This window comes from Pezoporus wallicus, unplaced genomic scaffold (assembly GCF_028554395.1).
Source record: "Pezoporus wallicus isolate ANWC-B61680 ecotype Strahan unplaced genomic scaffold, APGP_CSIRO_Pwel_v1 contig_1035, whole genome shotgun sequence".
In the NCBI taxonomy this organism is placed as follows: domain Eukaryota; kingdom Metazoa; phylum Chordata; class Aves; order Psittaciformes; family Psittacidae; genus Pezoporus; species Pezoporus wallicus.
In genome coordinates, this window is record NW_026636811.1 from 175,772 (window position 1) to 198,716 (window position 22,945).

Below are 22,945 nucleotides of genomic sequence, written 5' to 3' on the forward strand. Positions count from 1 at the left end.
GCTGTAGCCTAGGAGAAGAAAATGAATATGTAAAGTCTGTAATAAAAGGGTGTTGGAAAACAAGAATTTATTCCAGAGGTGTCCAGGGAGGGAATAATGACTATTCCACCGAGTACATTCATTGTAGTACAGAGAAAGGGCAACCTCTGGTATGAAAGACAGCCTGTGTCCTTACTCTGAGCAGAAGGCCCTAGAAAAAGGTGGTATGGGTGAAAGCAAAAGTCTGTAAAGGAGTATGAGACACAGGCAAGCATTCAGTGGTACTTTTCATATTGGATTGTATTAGAAACTAAAGTTGCTTTTATATGCCCATATAGGAGGAAGGAAACTGATGGCATCAAGACGCTGAAGAGTAATCTGTTGTACATTCCCCTGCTAGTATGTACGATAAAACATTCAGTTGCAGTGTATCATAAACAGAGGGTTAATTGCTAAAGTTGCAGAGTAATATGCATCTCTTGTACTAATAGGTTTTTATCAAGAAGATACAGGTCAGAGTTTAAGTGTAAATTTGCAGTAATCCACTGCAGAAGAACTGTGTGGGTGTATAAAATTGATTTGAAAAGGAATGAAGAGGTGTGAATTGCTACTTTTTAAAGATAAAAACTTAGTGCACAGGTAGGTCATGTGTACTAAGCACATGAAAACAAGTCTTCATCATTCTCTCTTTATTATGCATATTTTTGTAAATGTTTTCTTTGGTCACTTCTAGCCTTTCTATTATTAAATCTTTGCATATTAGATTTTTATTGATATAAAAACGTTAAGAGATGTAATAATACAGATATATGAAGCGATTTAATATTAAAAAGATAGATTTTCAATGAGCATTTGAAAGCAAGACTTGATGTGTTATGTTGCTACAAAATTCAATATATGCAGTTGAACTCTGAGCACTTGCGTTTATAATGTATGAAGGGGTTCTCTTAAAACCATGTCTTCATTATGTCATTTGAATTCCAACTCTGGTATGTAATTTTAGCATAGTACTTTCTATCTGATTTTCAGCAGTGTAGGTTTTTGCAGCTAGGTGGGTTATGCTTTGAGCGGATTCTTCTTTTTAATCAAAAGGAAGAAAGCTTTTGCTTTACCTCTTTATAAACTCACCAGAGCCACTCCTTCATACCAGAGTTCATGTTTTATTGACCAGACAGTGTTTTGTCTTGCAATTAACTTCTGCAAGGATACAGTGCTCTAGAAGCTATTAAAGAACAATACTGTTGTTACTGTAATATATACCAGCATAATTATTTAAAGTATACGTTTCATTACTTACTTTTCATGTCTGTGTGGTACATGTATCAGGCTGTTCCATTACTCTGCACCTGTACTGTCTCTGCCTTCTGCCCACTCCTCTTCTAGCCCTGTACCTTTCTCCAGATCTATGTTGGTGCCACATTGCCATGACCCCACTGCTGCTTCCATTAGTCACCACCATAGGAACCATGTTCCCAGAGACAGATTCTGGTCCCTATGCAAAAACAGATCAGCAAGGTAAGAAGGAAAAGCCCCTGCTATCACCAGCCAGCTTGAAATTCTTCCAAGCCTTGTCCAAAAGGGTCAATAATTCTTGTAGTAAGACACTTTTTCTGGTATTAGTGTCATGAACATTTTAAAATGGCATCAGCCATTAATTACTATCACAACTTTTAACTCTCTGTTTCTGTTTCAAATTTTCCCCAGTTCAATCAGAACCAAAAGTTAATGCCCATTGGCTAATTTCCAGTGCATGCCTCCACAGAACAACTGTTGCCTTTAACTGGTGGAGAGATCAAGGCTTGAACTGACAAAAGACATCTGTATCTTGGAAAACAAATTAATGTTTATGTTTTAATTTATAAGTTCCTGGCTCTTTTACGGTTCCTGTTTTTCAAGTAACGTCTCTTTGGATTCCTAGCTGATGGAGAGTCAAAATGGAAAAGGCCCATGAGAGAATTATCACAATACAACATCTGGTCTGCATTGGAAAGAGCAGAGAAAGATATTCAACATCTTGGAGACCAAGAGACAGCTGTGAGGCACTTTCAAAGTCTGTGAAAAATCGTGCAGGTTGTGGCCACCTGGGCCAATATAGTATTGTTTTGGGATGAGCTACTCTGCTTTCTAGAATCTGGATTTTAATCTCACTTCAGTACAGATACATGAGAGCTGGGAGTGGTATGAAAGGTGTTTGCTTTTCATAATGTTAATCTGAATCCCAGCATTGTCCTAATTATATTGTGGGGTTTTGCCAGTCTCCCAATTTTCTTTTCAGCGTGTTAGCTAGGAGTCAAAAGGCTTTCTCAGGGCTTTTGGCATAGCTTTATAGGAAAAAAGGATGGAAAGGACTTTGTGTATTTTTGGAAGAATATTTTGCATCCTGCTTTAAACTATTCCAGAAGGTTAAAGGACATTAGCTACACTGCATATTGGCTAGGGTACTGGTATGTCATTAACGGCAAGTTTTGCTTTGTCTAATTGTTCAGGTTTCTTCAGTCACAGACTATGAGAAATGCAAAGAAATCATGGAGCAGCCCAGGCAGTAAGGTTACCACTGGATTCAGAGGGAACAAAGTCCTTCCACCACATGAAACTTTGGTCCTTTAAGTCATCATAGCTCATGCAGAACATAAACAATTTGACATGTATAACAAGAAACACTGCAAATTGTTTTCCAAACAGGCATATACTGCAGATGGAAGAACTGATGAAAATTGTTTATAAAAGAGGAACTAAATGTAGATTTTTCGAGAACAAGGTTGCTCTCTTTCTTGCCAAGACAAACAAATCTGATAGAACATCTCATTGCTTTAGGCTGCCTGAGGACCCACTGGAAAGTCTATGGACCTTTCTCCACAGTAAATTTGTGTGTTGTCAGTACATAAGCGTATTGTCCACAGTTGCACTGTGGCAGCTGCAGAGGAAGTGGAAGGTTCTCAAGGAATACATGAGGGAGAACTAGATTTTTGGCTCCTAACACAGTATGGAGTGCTTTTGGAAGCTGTGGAAGTTTATGAGCTGAATGTTACTGCTACAAAAGGTTATCTGTGAGTTAAGCATAATGGTAATTAATCTGCTATCTGTAGATCTTGACACTGACAACATGATGAAATTGAGAATTCCTGTTCTTTAGAATTGCAGTTTTCCAAAATGCCTTCATTCCTATAATGACAGGATTGTTAGAGGTTTTCAGTGCACAGATGTTTTTACAAGGCAGTATATAGTCATCCCAAACAACTGTTTTTAATGGGACAGTTATTTAAAAAAGCATGTAACAAGAGCATAAATACAGTCCCTGATACTAACATAAAACATGTATTAGCAAAATAATATAGTTTTATTTCCCTCATACGTAGCAGGCCCTGGAAATATAAAACTAATCATGTCCTTAAAATACTGTTATAGCTGTAAACATCTGGAAAAGAGGACCAGCAGCATCCTCAGCTGCATTAGGAAAAACATTGCCAGCAGGTCAAAGGAGGTGAATGTTCTCCTTTACTCAGCACTTGTGAGACTTCAGCAGGAGTAATGTGCCCACTTTTGGGCTCCCCCCAGCAAGGAGGACATGGACATACTGGAGTGACTGCAGGTAAGTCCATGGAGGTGATTAAGAGACAAGAGCATCTGTGATATGGTTACCCAAAGAGGCTGTGGAGCTGGCATCCTTAAAGGTACTCAAAACTCAATTGGGCAAACTCCTAAGCAGCCTTATTTGGGTGATTCTGCTTTGAGCTGGGGGTTGAACTGGATGGTCTCCAGACGTGCTTCCAACCTCAGTGGTACTGTGAATATTTGAAGCAGTTTGCTTATGTCTGGTCAGCATTTTAGCTGGAACTTGACTGCATAGGAATCCTAAAGAAAGCAAAGTCTGTAACCCTAGAAATACATCCAGATGGCTGAGGCCCAGAAAAGGCATAATGAGAGCTGCTAAGTATTTTGAATGTCTCCTCAGAGTGATATTTCACTTAAAAATACAAATATAGAAGTGACTTGGGTCTTCTTATCAATGACATTGAATACCCAGTGATCACTAGTATGATCTCTTGTTTCATCTGGACTGTAAAGGGTAACAGCTTCTCTCTATTTAGTTTAATCTTGCTCTGGAAAATCTTACCATATACCTTATTTTATAAATGAATATTTGATGCTTTATGGTGCAGAATTAATTTGTTGGTTTGTTACATGCTTTCTTTCCTTATTAGTACTGATATTAAAATATTGCAATGTGTTTTGACGTATTACTTCAGTAATAGGCACATACTATGTGTCAAGGACTTGAGAATGTCATCATTTGATCAAGGTAAAATCAAAATATATAATTACATTGCATATTCTATGGCACTTAGTGTCTAACTATTCTTACAGCACCTTCAGACAACAAAGATTAAATTCAGAAATGGCTTTCATATTTTCATGACACAAGTTTTATATAGCAAGGCAAAATAATGTATTTTTTTAGGTCAGCTGAATAGTGATAGGAAGATTTACCTTTGGTTTTCATCATGAAAATGCCAAGGAACTAACTTGCAGTGTTGAGAATTCCCAGGTCCTCCTTTTGAAAACTCTTTGTCTTTTGTGTTGCCTCTAGGAAAAAGGGAAAACATTCTGGAAAACAAGAAATGAAGGAATGTTGTACAATGAATTAAGAAATAAATAGATTATAGAGCGCTTAATTTTAGTTTTCTGCACTCCAGAAAATGAAACACTAAGAAATAACCTGTTTCTTTATTATCAATATATGGAGTCACACTGGGTTTGGCAGACAACGACAGCAGCTTATGAATAGCACCTGTGATAATTATTAGAAGACCATAAATTTTGCAGTGGCTGAACTCATCCTAAAATCACAAAATTAAGTCTTCAGACATAAGTAACATACGAAGGTCAAATACACTTAGTCATAAGTTGCTATCATCTGCCATCACTTTTCCATGACTTAGTGCTCTTACAGCAAATCTCCTCTGATTGCAGTAGACTCTGCGTGGGATGGGGGTTTTGGTGGGGAGAGTGTTACTTTAAATTGGCACCTCTAGCAGCAGTTCCTATTTCTAATGTTTTCCTTTTATACATTTATAGCCTATTATATCTATCCAAGCCTGGCATAGCTCCAAGTCACCCATTTCTCAGTAATACAGGAAATTAAATCTAAAGTCTAATAAGCACGGAGGCTTATGCAACCTTCATTCGCTGAAAAAAGTATTATGTAACTTAATAATATTACCTTGTCTTTTGATGGCTAGAGAGTTGTGCACTTTGTTTCTCTGTAGACCAAATAGGTTCTGCATTTGGACTACAGGAGGCTGGGTTGATCCAGCATTTTCTGCAAGCTTTCTGAATGTCACCTCAATATTACTCTCTTGTTGAAGGACTCCCTGAAACTTCCATGTCTACGGTTTGGCGCCCTTCTTCCACTTCTCCCTGTGGTAGGAACCCAGTCCGTTCCCTGGTGCAAGGCCTGTGTACCCTGTATTCTTACCCCAGGGGTGCTGAGTGCTCTCATTCTTCCCCCCGGGATTTTCTCCAGCCTGACCAGATTTCTGCCTATTCTATCCCATTTTCTATTAATACCCCCTGCAGTTCTGTGTTGGTGGGTGCAGCATTTGAAAGTGCAGAAATCTGGCTTGAGACCACGCAGATTAGCACCATAATTTCAGGGTCTTGTCTCCTGCATGTATCGGTTTATTAAGTGGATTTATACTGAATAATTTTAAACTGTTGCAGCCTTCTGAAACTGTTTCTGTAACACACAGAGTGACATAAGATCACCGGTGCTGTGGAAATTGGTTTTGCAGCTGATATGTTAATTCAGCAAGAGATGAGTTCTTGCAGAACGTGAAGAAAATGATTTTAATATAGTGCCATGCTAATTCATTGGCTTTCAGGAAAGAGATAATTAAGACATTCAAGGGAGATTCAGGTCTCTGGAGAAAGTACCATTATGGAAATACAAGGTTATTTTTACTGCACAGCTTATTAGCTGCTTTTCTAAAAGCAAATCAACTGAATGTGGTGGACTCAAAATAACATTTTCACCTGCTCAGGAAGATGAGAGATAAGGTACTTCTGTAAACTGAGTTCAATATAAGACTTGTCACGGTCTCTCCTGTGTCACTCACCCCAGGTTTACAGTAACCACTGCTGCAGTTTTCTGGATGACAGCTTTCATCCAAATACATCCAGGGCCCTTAATATGGCTCTACTAGTGCAACTAATTGCAATGAGGAACAGAATTACATTCATGATGCCTAAGGAGAAGGAGAATCTCTGCACTCGGTATGAATAAGGGGTAGCAAAGGCCTAATTTTTCAGAAATAATTAAGTTAAATTGAAAATAATTTTAATAGCCAATCCCAAAGAAAAATCACCAGGAATTTAGAAGCCCTGTATTTTTTCCAAACAGTGCGCTTATACCAGGGAATTACTGAGCACCAAAAGTAAAATAACTGTTATATTTACTGTATGAAGATACGAAAGGAAAACAATTTTACCAGCATAAACTGCTTCATCTTTTTGAGATGAAGAATGAACAAAATAAAATTGAGTTTCTAAGAAACAATTCTAAAAAATCTCTATTATAAAAATTGTATTAGATTTTACAAGGTATTTTAATATTGAGATAATAACGGAGAAAATGGCATTTTACTCTATGTTCTTTCATAAAACAGGTACGATAGTGCTATTCCCAGAGGAAAGACACCAGTTCCAACAAGAGTAGTGTCTGTTCTAGAATTAAGGATAACTTCTCAAAATATCTACATAAACAAGAAGGTTAAAAAGCTTAATGTGAAAATAACAATCTCTTCTTGAACAGCATCTACTGTGTCCAGCCTATTCTGTTTCAGATGGCCCAGGAGCACAAACAGGTATGACATCATATCATTTTACATCATTAATGGAAGTGTTTCCTTTCAAAACTACAATGTTATTTTCTGCCCAAGCTTTCTTTCATTAATTCCAAAGTTATTTTGACCCAACCATCTCTATGTATGTTTAGCTATGTTACCTAAACACGGTTTTCCAGTACTTTCTAGTATGGACTTTATACTGAACAATTTGTTTAATTGCATTACATGACATTTTAATAAACTAACTTTCTAAAAATCTATATTGATGTCTATTCTGATCTTTCCTGATAATCTGCTTCAGGGTGGCATTATTATGGAACAGACTACCTTGGAGGTTGCTTTAGCTATTTTAACTCCATTCCTGTAATCCACCACAGTCTTAATTTTTCAGCTGCTAACTTCTCTGACAATGAACATTGTTATAAAACCAGTTATTTAAGAGAGAGTAAATTTGACTCTGAATTTCATTGTCACCAAGGTTTCTTTGTTGGTGCAATACCTGTAGATGGATTATTTTCAGCAGAGTCTTCAGAGGCTCTGCCAGTGCCTCAGCAGTACTCCTCAAACCTCTTCTGCTGAGACTATGCCGCAGTGGGTGGCAGTAATGATGATTTAACTCCTTTACTGAAGATGGATAACTACAAGAATAGAGAGGGATCTAATATGTGGAATCCATGTGAGTAACGTCACCAAAATCCAGTAAACCACAGCTGCTGGGTAAGATCTGCAAACTCCATTGGGAATGAGTTTGCTTTCCTGGCTGACAGAGCTCAGTGTATCATTTTAGCTTGTCTGAGATTTTCTGTGCTTGGTTTCTTCCCAAAGTGGTTTGGTTTTCTCAGATGCTAGACCACTTCTTCCAAGAGTTATCTTAGGTGTCAAGCAAGCTTCTCTGGAGAAGTTTGTTAACTATTTATTCATTTGGTTCAGTTTAGGGAACTGATGTTTGCTGTAACACTCCATTTCAGTTCAAAATGGCTCGAGGGCAGTGGGCAGTTGTGGAGCAAGCTCTGAGGCTGCCAGCCAAAAACTTGATTTACTGGTTATTCCTGTCACTATAATGATTAATTGGGAAGAGTTTGCAGAAGAAGTGAGAAGAATGAAACTTGTGCAAATTTCATTTAAAAAGAGATACTAACAAAGAGAAAAAATCATCAACTGAGACAGCTACTTAAAAGACTTTTTCTTAACTGAAGGCTTTAAAATTTCTGTGCCTTGCTTTTAACAGTTATATATTTGTCAGACTAGAAATGGAAATGCTCCACTGAGTAAACTTTCACATACTGCTAAGGAGAGTTTGGAGAAGGACTGTGGTATGGTCAGTATTAATTGAAGGGTCTGTAGTGTTTGGGCTACAGAGGTCCATTTGAAGAAGAGACAATACTATGCCAGAGACATGGAAGCTGTTCATCCCCGACAGAGTTTATGCATGTGTGATCCCCAGGCAGAATATAGCACAGTCCATTGACAATCCAAGAGGGGAGGAGCTGGGTCCAAGTCTTCTTATCCACCTTCACTTTATGCAAGTGTAAATAACAAATTGTATGCAGTAACTTTTTGAAGAGATAGAAATAGAAAATGCAATTCAGTGTTTAAGGTTGCATTCTCAAGCTTACTCTCATAGGCACACTTAGGATGGATACACGCTGCACACAACTTTGAGAGCTCCTGCTATTTTCAGTTCTGGCTCCTGTGCTTTACTGACTCGACTGTATAGTAGATAGAGTACTCATAACAGTAATACCCTGTTACCTTAACTGTGAAAGGTTTTTCTGGGAATCTAATGTCCAACAGAAAAGAATTCATTGTTTTGTTTTGTTTTTTTCAGCAAGCATTTAAAAGATCCACCAGTTCATCTCTATCACAGCTTATTTTTCTTGTGGCTTAGCTTGGACACTAATCTGCCTGTTGAGTTTACATTTATGGAGTACGACCTAATATTTTCTCCACGCGTTCGGTATTATGATTTTGATTTTGCAAGTCTTGTTGCTTGGGATACTTGCACAAGTCATGTCTGTTTGCACAGCAACGACAGAACTGGGGTTCAGATGCTGCTAATTAATCAGTCAAGAAGGAACAAAAATAGTTCTGAAGGCTACTACTCTTGGCTGATGCTCAGAAGTGTTGGTAAGAACTGTAGAGACAACTGAGTACACTGCTGGCAGTATTTGTTATACATTTTATTTCATAAGTGGATTTTTAGGATTTTTTGTTTTAATTTAGTTATTTTACTCTGCTTAGCAGTTCTTGTCTGAATACACTTGTTGTTTTTCCAAAATGCCTGCTCTGGTTTAGGTGCTTTTGTTGGCACTAGTCAGCTTTTCATCCATGTAGTAATGTCCACAAGGTGGTGCCACAGCTAAAAAGTTAGCAATAAATAACACAAGTATAACTTGATAATTCTATCACGTTTTTATAGCTGACTGAAGTATCTGCATCATCAAAGAATTAATAACTGTTTTATAAGCACATCATCTGCATTTCTAATGACATCACAGTTTTGCAAGCCTGTTTTTTAAATCACTTGTGTAAGCAGAGCTGGGTCTGTTTGCTGTCTGAGTGGGAGCAACACACACACGTGTGACAGTCCAAAATCATGTACAAAAGGGAATAAGTAGACAGGCTGATGATGAATGTAGAACTGTGTCTGTAGAGACTAAGACCAGCAGAGCTGTGTATGTCCTAGCAGGGTTACCAGTGCAAAGATCATGCCCACCAAAGTGTCTTCTCATGAACGACACAAGGAGATGTATGTCTAGATTGCTTCAGCGGTACCACAGGAGTCAGCCTGAATCTGGACAAGCAGAATAGTTCATCCTCAGCTTCAGCTAAGTCAGCTTCCATGTAATCATCCTGGCGTGGCCATGGCACGTGGTAGCCTCGGAGGTTTTTCTGCAGCCAGCAATAGCCTTATTTCCCTGTCGTACAATAATGTACAGTTGACTGTTAATTCCAAAGTTCTTACAGAGGTACCTGCTATGAGAGCAGTTGGGCTGGTATATACAGGTAAAATTTGGTAGGAGCCTTTTTTTCTTCAATCATAGTTAAAAAGACAGCCACCCCAAACTGCAATTAGTGAAGGTGATCAAGTGTATGAGCCCCTTTCTACACAAGATCAGACTAGAGAAAGTAAAAGGCAATAACAGGGAATGCAAAATGAGTACACAAATCAACCACTCACTACAGAAAAAAACAACAAAATTTACTGGATAAAGTTCTTTGTATGGATCTGAATGGCTATACTGTTTTATAGCAAATTTGCATGTCCCAGAAGAGCTGAAGTGCAGAGGTGCTTGGTCATTCCTCTCAGCACATTTGTTCCATTCTTCAGCTGCCCTTGGCCACATGGCCATGGTTGCTTCTTGCTCCTCTCAAATGACCTCTGCGATGCAGGTATGCATGCTAACCCAGTAAATATTCTCCATAACATTCTGCAATGGATAGATAAGTTTGAATCATTATTCATCCATTATTTTGTACCAAAAGCAGCAAGAAAAAAGGGTAATTTAAGATAACTTTCAAGCAAACATTGCGTTTGTTGTTTCTTCCTGCTAGAATCTATCATAATAATGATAGACCTGTATCCGAAAGGTAACAGGTGTTGCTTAATGTATTTTCTCTAAATTGCTATATTATTGTTATAAAACACACTAAAATTCTGGTGGCTTGTAAGGAATTCAGTGGAAATTACATATACTTATGAAAGATGGTCTGACCCCCAACTATAAAGCAGAATGAGAGTAGAGGTTTATCAGGTCCAATTCTAAAAGTCGTCAAATAACACAACTGCCACCTCTTTTTGTTTTTTCTAAGGATCATATTTTTAAATTGTATTTTAAAGTGGCTTATGTTTTTTTTTTTTAATTTGTATTGATTTTAGCATCTGTTTAGAAAGTCAGAATCACAGAACCAGCTAAAAGAGCAAAGTCACTGAACAGGCCAGCTAGATTTATTTTGCAGGTCAGTCACTCTGGTCAGTTAGTTTGGACTGAATCACGACAGTGACGTTTGATCAGAGTACTTCTGTAAGATTGTTCTGAGTCTATGGCTGCAATGTGTGTTGCAATTAGAATGATGTGTTTCTGGTTTAGTTTGGACTTCGCTTTTTCTCTGACTTCATAAAATGACTTTCAAAAATGTGTATTTTTCAGATGTCTTACACAGAGAAGAAACAATGCTCAATTCTAAAAGGAATTGCAGAGCATCTGAGACCATACCTTTAAGTCTTCACTGTATGTAAAACCCAGGTATTATCTTTTTAAGATAATTTAATAATTAAATTAATAATTTAATGTAATTTAACAACCAAGATGAAATCCTGAACATTTGCCCTTGCAATATTTGTGTGATTTTTGGGTTTTGCTGGAAATCCCTTAAGTGCTTTTAAAACATCAAAACTATTTTTCCTCTAGGTCTGGTTTTCTGGTTTCCCATTTAGGCAGTCGTGAACAAAACATGCTTTAGCCCTATGTCTATACCTAAATCTACATTTAGATCCCTTTAAATATTAGAAGGAGGTAATTTTCAGTGTTCTAAGTTAGGAGTCAGCCTGAGCACGGCTCAGAAATCATCCTGCAGATGCACAGTGTTAACCGGAAACAATTTAGAATGGCAGTGGTATCCTGCAGGATGTGTGCAACTCGTTCGGCAATGTGTTGATTTACACAGGACTACATTATAGATTATACATTCTGGTAATTGTGGTATTGTTATTGCCAGGCTATATCTAAGCACAGGAAATACATATAAGCACATTTGAAGTGATAACATCCACTTCTGTTTAAAAAGCAGTATTTTATTCGTGTCGAAAAACTCACATAATACAGCATTTGCAAGAGAAAATAGACAATTTCCAAATTAGGACTTAGCAAGACTTCTAGGGAAAAAGCTGCTTCATGATGGGAGGCCCATAACCAGCATTTGCAAGTAAATCCACAAACTTTTATTCTCAATTGCTTTAAAAAATATGGGGTTTTTGTATGGACTCTAATCCAAGAACAGAAGGAGACAATGCATTTCCATCTGAAAACACAAGAAAGATCAAAATAAATGTTTAGTGTGTCACCAAAACCACAGTACAAGTTTCTGTTAAAGAGAATGAGTAATACCATTCTAGCTATTAGAATGCTGTGAGTAGATAATAATTCCATCTGACTGGTAGGGCAGATTATGTATTCTGCAAGAAAATTATCCCATCTAAAGTCTTGCCCTATTTCATCACCTCAGTAGGAAAGCCTACCCACCATACCCGTTTACCTGAAGCCCCTCTATGCTTGCTTGTCTAATATTGGGATTCAGGAACATCCAACATCCCCAGTCCTGTCTTGAAGTTCAGGAACAGTTTGACTCAGACCTTGACTTGAAAATGCACGCAGGGTCCTGCTACTGCTCCCAGGATGTAGGATTTGGGTTCATCCTCAGCTCTGCAGCTGAAGATAGCATACAGTGAGGCCGTGAGGCCCCTCTCAGAGCCCTTCTCACCATTTCTCTGTAGAAAGCACAGGCTTCAGACCAATCTATGCACTTAGGAAAATGACTGATCAAGTCAAAGGTCTCCCAAGTTTCCCCCCTGGGAGGGGGTATGGATCTCTCCAGAATGACGAAATATCCATCAGGGTTTGTATGACAACCTCTTTTCCACAGGCAACACTAACTGACAAAACGTAGTTAACTATTATGCATGTTATGCCTGCTTCTTAGTTTGTTTCACCAGGGAAAATATATTAAAATTGGTATAAAGTTTCCCTCTTGTTCCTCCCAACAATAGAAAATTACCAGGGAGAGAAAATAAGACAAAGATTTAACTTTATGGAATAATTAGAGGAGAGCATATGATGCTCTCTCAAAAGGCCTTCCAGCTAAACTTCTTGTTTTTTCTTTAACATTGTGAAACATTCTTGTCTGTGTTAATACATGAGAAAAGTAACAGTAGAACTGTGAAACTGATTAATACATCCAAGAAATACAACCCCCTGGGCCATAGCTCAATCTGTATCCATACTGCAGCGTGATGGCAATTGTATCACAGGGTAAAATCAGAACTGGAGTTGGTGCTGGTGCATACTTTCCCTTTTTGTAATCCTGGAGCTTGTAATACTGTTGCAGATCAATAACATCATGCTATACTGTGTAACTGATTTGTTGAAATGGTAGTTGAGAGTGGGGTTCTAAATAGACACTGCAACATACAGTAAAGGATTGGCCTACAAATGGGTCTAATGGTGATGTGATGAACACAGACATAAAATAGCCCAAAGCCTAATGATTTGCTTCACAATTTCATTAAAAACTTTTTATTGGGTTTCAGGTTTTTTTATCTTTATTATTTAACATCAAGAATACATTTGTAATTGTGCATTCATAAATGCTACTGGTGTGACATTTTTGTGCTGACAGTCAAACTAACACTGAACAGAACTTCAGTTTTGTCAGATCTCATATTAGCCAAACTTTGTAGTACTAAGGTGGCTCTAAGTTAATATTAATATGCCTTTGCTTGGGGAGGGCTTATGATAGTCTTTTGGAAGTGTCATTTGCTTAGGTAAGCTTTCGTTTAAAAAATAATATGAAAATGTTTTTAATTTTAAATACAATCTACAGTATTTTCCTGACTGGGAATCTCTGTGCCTAAACTTGTCATATCCTGTTTAACAAAGGAGCCGTTTCAATAGCACTTACAGTACTTAATGTTATGCAGATTTTCAGTTTGTTGCTGTGATCTGGGCTTTAAAAGCAAAGGTCAGGTAAAGATCCCTCCTTGGAACACACTAGAATATGAACCCAAATGTTTATTTTTTGTCATAAGCCTACTTATTTAATAGACCATTTATGACTTTACTTTTAATATAATTAAATGTATTTGTGTGAGTATCAGGAAGAAAAAAATACATATTCTCTGTTGAGCAGCATTCCTAACATGGCTGCAGCATGCGTGACTCTTTCTGCAGTACATTCAGATGATGGCTTTCTTTAAGAGATGTTGCCTGGAAAAATCTCTCACGATTTCAAAAAGGGATTCTAATGCCTGCCTATTTCACATGGGAAAATTCATTTCATCACTCTTTTACATGACATCAAAATAATTGTGTCTTTCCTTAATTGTGACTATAGAGGATCAATTACAATGGAAATTAAAATACCAGACTCTGCATGCCATACAATTTGTAATTAGCTTGAGATATCCAAAGGAAATTCTATAAGTTACTTCAGTCTTTTCATTTGGTCTCAGATGTCTCAGCTCTGTCTGATTTTGAGTTTATAAGAGCAGCTTGTCACTGAATTTTTGGTGGAAATGTGTCTGTTTGTATTGAATGCTCTAATGAGTCCTCATCATTAAAATCCTCTGAGTTCTGTCGCTTGCAAGGAACTGTGTGGAGCCCTGGAGCCCTTGTGACTGTTGGAATAACTCAGAAGTTTCCTCACCTTGCTTGAGCAGTATGACATAACCCTTAAACACCTGAAATACCTTTAGGGCTTAAATATTTGGTGTAGATACCTAAAAGATAAGAGTTTCTTAAGCGTTAGAAAGCAGAGTTTGAAGATCAGATTGAGCCATGTCTCTTGCATTTACTTCTCTAATAAAGCTGTCAAGATGCTGACCAGCTAGCCTGATAGATGCGCTCTTCTATATTTTGGGTAAGTAATTGACTGGGCCTGGGCTCTACTGCATAAGTTATATCTGAACCCATTTGCAGTTATTTTAGGTGACACAATAAAGCAGTCAGCATAAACTGAGAAAACCTTGTCAGTGCTTTGTCAAGCATGCCAGAAAAAAAAACCCTTGAGATTCAGAACCAAAGGTGTAATTTCAGTTAATTGTCTGGATGCTGAATATTGTTAATTCACACTAGGGCTCATATTAACCCAAAACACTGTCATCTAGCATCCATGCAGGCAAAATTGTATTTCTTGCTATATAGAAGCCCATCTAGATACGATCCAGTTTGCTCTTCTGTCTCTGATTTCAGTCTGCAAGGACAACAGGAACAGAGGCTGCAGATGGCCTGGGATTCCCTTGCATTTGATTGTGTGTCAGCAGCCTGATCTAATCAGGCAGGTCTGTTTTTCCAGAAAATAAAATTATTATAGACAACAACATGGTGAATTGAAAACTTCTCAAAGTTGTTAAATTATCTGGTTTTGAAAAGGAACTGTATCAAGCAGATACTGAGCAAGGCAATGAAGCCCAGTGGGCAGAGTGCTGGACAGGGATTGAGAAATCTGGGTTCTTTTCCAAACTCTCCTGACTTTTAAATGACCTTGAGCTGTCACTTCACTGTGTTTCAGTTTCACTGTCTGTGTGAGGAGGATAATAATCCTCCATAATGATTTTACATTTACTGAAGAAAGGTTCTGTATCAACACTAAGCATTCTAAATGCAGCTCTGGTTAAAGATGGGCAGGATTTGGTCAATACCTCATGTATTCCAGAATATCTGGGAAACTTTGGTTGTTAGACTCCCTGCTTTCAATTGTCTCTCAAAACGCATTTCCATGCTAAAGGTCTTTCTTATCTTTCAGACCATTACAAAATATCTCCAGAACATTTCATATTAATTGCTGCATTAATACTCACAGTTCTTACTAATGTTACTGGGAATTGCAAAGTGCCTTTTAAGATCACAGAAATGATAACTTAAGGTAGATAATGTATTTTTAATTGTTTTGCAATATTATACTTAACCTATGTGGGTGACTTCTTTATCAGTTAGTTTATGTTATAACATATTTTAATTGGACTTCTGGTTGGGAACAATCAGTTTTAAACTAAAAAAAAAAATCTGTGTTTTTTTTTTAATTGTATCTTGATTTTACACATTTTGTATTAATATATAGCTACAAGCTCTGTGCACAAAAAGAACAGTCTACTTTCAAAACTGTTGAATGCTTTGACCTCAAGGGCATAGAAACTGTTGACTCATTGTTTTTACTGCATATAATATTAGTCCTTTGTCACATCCAGGGAATGACATCATCTTCTTCATTGTTAGCAGCAGGTTTGAATAATACAAAAAGTGCAGCATTAGTTGTCTCTTCTATTTGCTCTTAATAAATGAATGGATATCTGGTACCAAGATTCAGATTAGGATTTTTGAGTAACATTTAGAACGAGTTTGTGCTCGTTCCCTGCAAGGAGCTTTGCTCCTGCCCATGGTCTGCAGGGCAGGCGGGCTGGCAGGAGCACAGAGCCTGCAGAGTGTGTGTCACTGGTGGTACTGCCTTCTCTAAAGCGATAAGGGGAGACAGGAAAGGAAGAGACTAGGCACAGAATGAAACAGATCCTTTCTCCAAGGTTACTTTAGTAAAAGGAATCCCTGAGCTTATGGGAATCGTATATCTCTGGAATCTAAAATTGTGAGAGGTAATTCCCTGAAAATCAGTCATCTCTAGGACGTGCTACCAAAATAGGAATTTATTACCTCTAAAATACACTGGGATAAGCATTTTATCCACTCTAAATTTGTGTTAGTGTCTATTAGTCTTCTGCTGTCTATAACTAAAATGTCTATGCCCTATTCTTAAAGAGTAATTCCCCATTTGAAGTATTTGCTTAGGCCTGCCTGCCTCGTGAAGGAAGGATGCACTGTTTTAGATGCAGCAATCAGAGTAGTGAAAGATTTCTTTGGGGTGATACACCACCTTCTTCTATAGGATTCTGCAGAATTCTTTCCTGGCAAGGAAAATTTTAAGTGTTGCTTCCTGAAAAATAACTATTCCCAATGAAACAGAGTTTACTCAGAGAGATTCCTTGAGAGTCTGATAAAATGCCAGATCCTAAACTGTCTTCATTATCCACTGCCTTTAAGTTTTCCCAGAGAAAACAAAAGATGGATTTAACCATAAAATTACACTTTTGCGGTCCCAAAAAAGTTTTATTTTGAATAGAAGTTCCTGTGTGGACAGACTGAATCAAACTGGATTTTGAAAAGCTGTGAGAGAAGGACCAAGGCAGCAAGCTGGGAAAGTTGGAGGCAATGGGTTAAGGATCCAGGATTGCTTAATCGTGAAGGCCCGCATACCAAGAGTGGACTCAGGCAAGGGGTACACACATGGAAATACTTCCTAGAATGCCAGAGCTAAAAAAGAGAAAACAAACCACGCTGTAAAGGATCAAATTCAGACCCACTGACTTAGAAGCAAGAGGGACCTAATGGAGGGGCCTTTTTGCAACAAGCTCATCTGTGCTCATGCAGGTAGAGACAGGTTTGAGCAGGTGCACCTATCCCTGTTCCTCTCTCAAAAATATATTCCAGATTTCATGCTTCTCTCTTATGAGAAGTAGTCAAAAGTTACGCTTTTTTCTTTATGTTTCATATGTTTTTGCCATATGAAGCCTGACTTCTTTCCTGCTCCAGTCTATAGGTGCTCTTCAGCCAACGTTTCCAAAGATCTCAAGTAGCAGGAATTTTGCTGAGGCTAAATCACTCCGTTTTCCCCTACCCTGTTTAGGCTTTACTTGGACAAAAGCAGTAAGGCCAGCCATTTCCTTTCATCCCTTAAAACTTACTGGCCACCTTTAAAGAACTTGGTCTCTCTTTTATGTCACCTTCCAGCAGCTCATCTGATTTAAACAGGCTGCCATGGCCAAGTTAAATGCTTGGGAAATAGACCATACAATTAATCTGCAGTGGTAAGTTGTCTCAGCATCATTTCTCTTCCTTTCGAGGGGAATGCTGGCTCAAGCAAAAGAAAAGGTTAACATAATCATAATACTCCAAAGAGTTAAGTGTCTCGAGCTCAGATGGGTTTTTTCTGTTCTGTTGTACATAGCCAGCAAACAGTGTAACATTCAGACCATGACAAAAAATACAGCCTTCAGTGCTGCAGAATAATCTCTGCCTTTCTGTAAAGTGCATGAAAATGGGGGTGTGACAGAGCTTTGCTTTTGTTTTCATAGGTGAGCTCAAATTTGCCTCATTTATGAATATAATAATAAGACTTATTTAGGTACATCAGCAACTTTAATGAAGAAAAAAATGGTATGTGAACAAAAGGAAAAATACAAGCAAAATAACTGAAAATTCTGGGAAAAGAAGGGAATGTTTTTTTTTCTCTGAATATGCAAATAAGGTTTTCCATGTTGGTTTAGGGACAGAAAAGACTTGAGGTTTTAAATTTAGCCAAAATAGCTTTCATTTACAGCTACACTTGCAATGTTGACCTTGAATATCGCATTCGGTGACAGCAAATCTCATACACGAAGTGAATGTATGCAGTAAACCTCAGAAATATTCCCAAATGCCTGAGTGAAGCCCAGCTTACAGAGGAGTTAGATGTAACAGGAGTCTGTAATTCTCTATTTGCTCTAAAATGTCCTTCCCTCAAAGCGGACAAAGTCTTGATTTAAGGCATTTTTGCTTCTATGAAAATAGACATGAAATGCATAAGAAAACAGAGGATGTTATTTGCTTCAGTTCATGTAAACTGATCAGGCTGAATGATGAGAGAGTCTTCCTGTAATTCGGAGCACTACTGAATACTATGCATGAAACAGTTCTTCCCCACATAAACAACTCGAGCTTTGCATATGTACCAATGTAGAAAAATAAGTATTGACTTATTCACAAATTACTTTTTAGGCACTAGATTCCCAGAAGTGTATTTGTAGAACAGCATCTAGAAGCAAACGAATGTGCTGATAACTTCATTGGTTTTTCTTTCATTTTATGACCTTAAAGGCACCTTGATCTTAAAAATAATATGTCATTTTGAAAAGCAGAACTTTTCTCTCAGCTCTGATACTCACTTTCTTCTTCTGATACAGATTTTGGACCTGGATTCCATGTGCCCTATTTAATTTTCTTTCAGATTGCCTATTAAGATGTTTCTCACTATTTTACCAAACAGACAGGTTCCCTCCAAGAGGCTCATTCGTGCTCCTGCTGTTACTGTTTATGTATCTTCCCAAAATGCAGTATTTTGAATGTGGTACAGTTTTTTCCACCCATCAAATATGGAATTTTTAATCCTGCCATTCTGCAGAACAAGAAGGAGAGAAAACAAATCCGATGTTTTCTCTGATTGTACCTCAGTTTCTCTGTGTTCTCACAAAGAACAGTGTGGAGCTTTACTTGCTCCACAAAAAGCAGTTTGGGCTTTGAAAATATTTTAAAGACATCTCAGGAGAGCCAGACCCAACACTAAGAGTGGAGTTCTACTCATCTGAAAAAAAAACAAACCCTCATATTGCTTTACCATAAGTCATTTAGGAGATCCTGAATCTAATTTCCATTACATGAGTTGGGAAAACCTTATTAGTAGGAGCCAAAATGTGAGCAGAATTTCACCCACTATACTGCTTCCTATCACTCTCCATCTCTGACAGGAGTGGATGATGAAAACTGCAATTGTGCTTTTGGATACACCTTGGTATGTGGCAACCTAGGAAATACTGGCACTGCGTGAGTTAGGTACTAACCAGGGTGAGAGGGACCTGTGAGCCTTCACACTGGGGAGTTTTGCTGTCTTTGAAGTATAAACTGAAATCAATAATGTTAGAGATAACTTCATGGTGGCTGTGGAAGTCTAAAGGTTGTGGTAGGGCTTGTGTCTTTTAATAGACCTTAGAAAAGGCAGACCAGGCTTTGGGCAGACAAGGAAGTATGTTGCTCACCTTGTATGGTGCTTTTGCTATAGGCAGAGGATGCTAGGGCTGTGTTATGAACACTAAGTAATCCAAGAAAACAATAGGACACTGAAAATCCAAAAGTTAGACTTTAATTATTTTCCATCTCCTTATTACCTTCTCAAATCATACTTTCAGGATCCAGAGCTTAGACCTCTGGGAAAGCTCCTCAGTCTCTGGGGAAAAGCCTGAGGAATAATTTCCAATTTAGTTTCCTCAACATGGTAGAAGCTAGGTACAGCTCTTATGGCTCCTGTCAGTCCTCCCCAGATGCCTGCCACTTATCAAAGGCACCTAAAAACAAGTAACCCTTTTTGAAACACGTGAAATACTTAGTGCTCCAAGATAGCTGGTGTTCTCATTACTTAAGATATGGACCCAAACTGATTTATCTCTTTGGTGGCTCCAGTGCAAAGTTATTACATTGTCAGAAAAAAATCAAGTCTAACTGGGGGGGGGGGGGGGGGGGGGGGAATTGGATTCCATCATGTGTTTCATATTGTACTATTATGAAAACACTATATTAAATTCAAATACTTCAATTGTACCATTAGATGGTGTCATTATGTGGCTTGCTAATTGATAGGTTATTCAAATGGACATTGTAATTTCAGACTTCTTCGAAGCATCCATATGAAGAGTTTCCAAGCTTCAGAGGGGTAAAACTGGGTGTTAGGAAAGAGAAGCTTTTACTGGGAATATTTCCTAATGCATGTCACTGAAAGATCGTTACATAACTGCCGTGTGCATTCCAGGACTTGGGGCAGTCTATTTTTAATACCTGGTATGAAAGAACTTCCTGCTACTTTTTCTCTTTGAAGGCAGTTTGTGGTTCATTAGCTCATGTTGTCAGGACAATTTTCCTGCTATCCTTAAACCTCGTTTTTTTCCAGCTAAAAAGACAAAAAAGTGAAACTGTATCAAATGGAAGAAGGTGCTGAGCATAAAATACCATGAAGATTAAGGTATGTTGTGTAAATGTTGCAGTGGTCCCAGAACTAAGCGCTGCCAACTCAGGTTTAATATTAAACCTGAAAAGAAATCTGGACATGTTAAACACTTGCACTTCTAAGAAAAGCAAAAGAAGTTGTGTGCCAAGCAGCAGCACCTAGAATGAATTTTCAGCTTGATGCTTATGAAGATAGATGCTGGGTTTCTGTTAATTAAAGTAGTTTTAATTCCATACTTTTCTCCATGCAGTGTTATCGCAGGCCACCACTATTTTGACTGTAATTTATACAGTCATGGTCAATAATATCAAATATTTTGCTTAAATGCAACCAAACTTCTTCAAACATGGGCTGTGCTAGGTGTTTCAGAATGTTTTAACTCTACTAGTTATAAGTTCACAGCATCAGTGCAGTTTTGCTCTTAAAATCCTAGACAAGCAGAGACTCATAAAGTGGCCAGAGGGACCACCATTTTCACCTCATCTGACTTCCTGCAAAACAAAGGCCACAGGACTTCCTGAATTAAGCTCTTTTCAAGCAAGAGCATATCTTCCAGGCAAACAAGAGACAGAGAATCCATTAGATCTGCTAAGAGAATTTGAAAGTGTTAATTTTGTAGACAAAAAAGGTGATGAATGTACTAGCAAATTAACAGGCAGTCCATTGTGTACTAGAATGGACCTGTGTGACTCTCATCCATAGCAGAGAAATGGAATGGCAATTTCAAATGCACAGTAGCATTCAGTGGTAATAGCTGCAACTGCTGCTGGGAACCTACTCTTGAAATCTCTAGTAGGGAGGCAGCAGAGCGTTGAAGTCAGATGACTGAACCAGGTAATACCCTCAGCTGTCCAACCTGCTCTGACATCTGTCACCATTGCAGGGACGCTTCAACGTAGAGAGCAGCACCCAAACACCCATAGTTTTCAGTTTGGTGTATGAAGGTAAGCAGCCAACTCTGGGAGATGGGGAGCACCTTTAAGGGCTGTTAGATTGTGCTTTCCGTGGGGCTTGTGATGGTAAACTGCACTAGTGAGGGTGTGGGGCAAGGGTACCTGCTTCACTCTGTGGGCTCAATCCGTTGGCACCTGCAGAACAGAGCTGGGGTATTTAAAACCCAGAGCTAACAAAATATTTGGGCTTCCCTTTCTTTTGCTCTGATGTTTCGGAGGAAAATTGATCAGAATTCTGTTGATCAGAAGCAATTCCTTTCCCCCACTTCTCCCTGCTGTCTCCATAAAGCTTCATCTCCATAGAACACCTTTTGATAACTTATTTCTGCACTTCTATAGGTCTTTCAAGTTGGTTTTGTTGCCAAAGAAATTGCTCCAGCCTTCAGCCCCAGTGTTCCCAGTCTCAGCCCCAGCACACTCCTTCCTCTCCCTCTTCACAGCAGAGCACTCTGGATCATAACCTTTATTTTCAGAGGAAATGTCTTCACCCCAAAACGTGAACTCTGACTGGATTCTGCTTATTGCAGCAAAGCTGGTATTAAGAAATTCATTACAGGTCACTTGAAAATCTTCCACATTTAGGCCAAAGTCACGGAACTGCTCTGCTTAATCTTGTCCACTGTGTCTTAGTAACATCTTATTTGTCACCATTTTCCGAGCCAAGCATCTGCCCCAGGTTTGGGGTTTGGCAGTTCCCAGCTAAACCACTGTAGTCGTTTTCAAGAACAAGGTTAAAACAATATTTTGCCCATATTAAAAAATAATAACCCAGTTGCCTCATTCAGAACTATCAGCATCCCCATTTCTCAAGAGAAGGAATTTGAACTGGAACACCATCACTGGCCTGCTTTCATCCATGTACCTCTTCAGTGGCAACTTGGAATTTGGCAGCACCACTGCTGTGGTTTCACAGATGCGCATCCGAACATGACAAAGTCAGAAGGCTCCACAGCATCTCGGTTTGCACGTGATGGGTTAAGAATTGTTAGCTTTTGGCAGCTAAATTTTCCAAAGATGAGCCTGTGCTGACAGAGCCATTCCGTGTTCAGCATCCGCCTGGCGTGCAGGCACCATGTGCAGCTCTTTCACAGAGCAACCCGGTATGCTCTTTGCCTGAGGCACTGGGAACCAAGCAGCCTTTCTCTGCTATATCTCCTCCTGCATTCCTAAGAGATTGATGTTTGTGACATCTGAGTACTCCTGTGTGCATCATCTCCCCTGTGTGTATCATCACCCTTTCTTCTGTCGCTGCTGAGGCAGTGAGGAAAGAAGGCTGGGTCACCCAGGTGAAAGAGTTTGGGAGGAGGCTGGTAACTGGCAGAGCATGGGAGGGAGAGGAAAGTGAGAAGCAGGAGCAGATGAAAGAGGTAGATGCCAAGGAGACCGCTATTATTGACCAGTGCTAGGACTTCTCCTAGGACATCATAGACAGAAATCAGTTGTGGAAGCAGCTCTTCATGACTAGGGGTTAAAAAAAGATTATACATAATCTACATAATGAGATTCTGCTATGCAGTGGGGAAAGGGTATGATACATAAGGAGGTTAATAAGCATGATGGAGATAAAGATAAGATGCCAGGGGAAGTAATTAA

At 38.6% G+C, this 22,945-nt stretch overlaps 1 long non-coding RNA gene across 2 annotated transcripts; it reads right to left on the bottom strand.

Moving 5' to 3' along the window:
• Window positions 1-1,282: 1,282 nt before the first annotated feature.
• Window positions 1,283-10,252, bottom strand: LOC130595226 (uncharacterized). Of its 2 annotated transcripts, none has more exons than XR_008971261.1 (3): window positions 10,031-10,252; window positions 4,468-4,584; window positions 1,283-1,471 (listed from the first exon to the last, which is right to left on the bottom strand). It is a non-coding gene; the product is annotated as an uncharacterized LOC130595226 (long non-coding RNA). The 2 variants fall into 2 exon arrangements; XR_008971262.1 differs by lacking the exon at window positions 1,283-1,471 and adding an exon at window positions 3,008-3,141.
• Between the last annotated feature and the right edge of the window lie 12,693 nt (window positions 10,253-22,945).